At 39.9% G+C, this 2,288-nt stretch overlaps 1 long non-coding RNA gene across 1 annotated transcript; it reads left to right on the forward strand.

Moving 5' to 3' along the window:
• Nucleotides 1–645: 645 nt before the first annotated feature.
• On the forward strand, nt 646–2,056 carry LOC139139496 (uncharacterized). Its single transcript, XR_011553808.1, has 3 exons — nt 646–658; nt 1,126–1,353; nt 1,788–2,056. It is a non-coding gene; the product is annotated as an uncharacterized lncRNA (long non-coding RNA).
• Nucleotides 2,057–2,288: the final 232 nt, after the last annotated feature.

Below are 2,288 nucleotides of genomic sequence, written 5' to 3' on the forward strand. Positions count from 1 at the left end.
ATACTGCCTCGAGTGTCTTATGTCAGCTGGATATGCAGAATTTTACACTGTAATATTTATTTTAAACCCAATTAACGTTATAAATGTGAAAAGCTGGGTGCGATTGCTAAAACTACCCATTGCATGTATTAACTCGGCGCTCCAGATGATATATGTGATAGCTAGTACCAAAGTAGTGGTTAGTATTAGACATCGATACTATGAATATTGGTAGTAAGAATGACTGTTCACTTACAAGGATGCAATCATGAGCTTTGGACTTACAGTATGTGAATATCTCGCAACGCTGTAAATCGATAAGATTAACTTAACGGTTACCATGTTGAGGTTTTATATTTTGTCGCAGTTCAACCCATATGGAAATCAACGTAGAGCACTACCAGGACTAAACATCTTGGATCTGGACGAAACCATCAGCCCAATAACATCTGGTACGTATTGCGTCAAAATTATACATTTAAACTACGGTCTCTGGTACAGTTTTCTTTTCATTTCGTCATTCCTCCAAATCAATATTCATGCTTTGCCTTGATTTTATTGGAAATTCATCAAATCCTGTGAGCAATATCTTCTGTTCTGTTCAGTTGCTGCGGAAATACGTGAATAAACAATAACTAACGAGATTTCTTTCTCTTTCACTCCCCAGCTATTCTTCCCGGTAAGTTTTCCTTTCCCTACGGAATATGAGATGCGTTGTTTTCTTTGCCTTTTGCATTATCAGAATGAGTTTGGCGTCTAGCCTAACCGCTACCAAGGTCATTTCAAGTCAGTGGGCGTGGAAATATCAAACTATCCGTAAATTTGCAGAGTAAACTTCAGTAGACAGTCGCGTTAGTGGTAAGGTGTTGTATAGATCGTGTGGGATGAGCGTGACAGCCACCAGCAAGCCAGTAACTGCTGTTGCAGTGAAAAGCCAAGCGACAGGGGCCAGTCTAGCTTAACCGCTACCAAGGTCATTCGAAAATTCATCTGTAGATCACAGAGAAAATCTGTCTCGACATTAGAACAACATTCTTATAAGTTCAATTCAATGCATTGACTGTACAACTGTTTTTTGTAGGTAAATAATACCAACACTTCCTTACGGGAAAATAATAAATTAGTATTCGTTAACTTCCTCTTCAGCGCTGGGACAAATAGGTGACCTTCAAACATTTGACGGCCTCAAGTTCAATTTGAGGGCGAAGCCTGCACCTACATGCTGTCAAAGATATGCGATGGCAACTCCGATTTCTCCATTACCGCGAAGGTTGTTCTTGGGAGCGAGAATGCAAAAATCAAAGCAACTTTAGGATCTCTTGATATGTTTACAAGGGCTCTCATTTATCCCTCCTGGAAGACGGCATAATTAAGGTTTGTCATTCTAAGTTTTCAAGAAACTCTGCTTCATATACCTTACTTGGTGACAGCGGAGATACAGGATTTGTTCATTGTCTCAGTCGATGCGTCATTACGAAAGTAAACAATCCATTATATGACATTTTTCTCTTCCTCTCCTGATCTTTATCAAATCTGACGAGATCAGGTTGTCAAAAGGTTTATAAAAATCTGCGAGAAGACAAATGTTAAAGCAAATGATTCGAATCGTCCTGCCTCCTTTCCCAAAATAAACACCAACATTAATTAACCGAACATTAAAGAGCGGATTCAAGTGGCAGTAAGCAGGCATTGTCCAATAGAGCGTCAAGTATTAGAACGCTGTCAATTGAAATCTAGATTGTTGATTACCGCTCCTAAGATTTAATGTTTCAATCCTGGCCATAATTATGCATCTCAATTTTCTATAGGTTGGCAATAGAGATGTAACAGACCTGATACAGCTCGGCATATTCAAGGACTTTGCTAACGGCGCCTTTAGATTAAGATGGGACTTGCTCAATATTTCTCAAAGACGCATCAGGGTAGACGTTGGTGACGTGTTGACCATCTTCTACAATGGAAAAGGTAACCTGGTCGTCGGGATTCTAGATGAAAGTCTAAGCAGCAACTTGTGCGGTCTTCTTGGCAATTTCAACGACATAGTCGACGACGACTGATGTACTTGATAGACGGTGTCTGGAAACGGCCAATCCGATATAGATATTGAAGTTGAAGAGTTCGTGAAAGCATGGAAGACTGAGTAAGTTCTGTCCTAAATGTCCTCTGCAATGTCAGTTTTAATTTGCTTGTATTTATATTGGATTGTTAAAGGTGGCAGTGGTTAAGGTACCTGACTCACTATCAGATGATTGTGAGTTCGAGACTCCAGCACGGTCTGTTCAACTGCGCAAGGTACTTTACTCCTCATT

Source organism: Ptychodera flava, chromosome 1 (genome assembly GCF_041260155.1).
Source record: "Ptychodera flava strain L36383 chromosome 1, AS_Pfla_20210202, whole genome shotgun sequence".
Lineage (NCBI taxonomy): Eukaryota > Metazoa > Hemichordata > Enteropneusta > Ptychoderidae > Ptychodera > Ptychodera flava.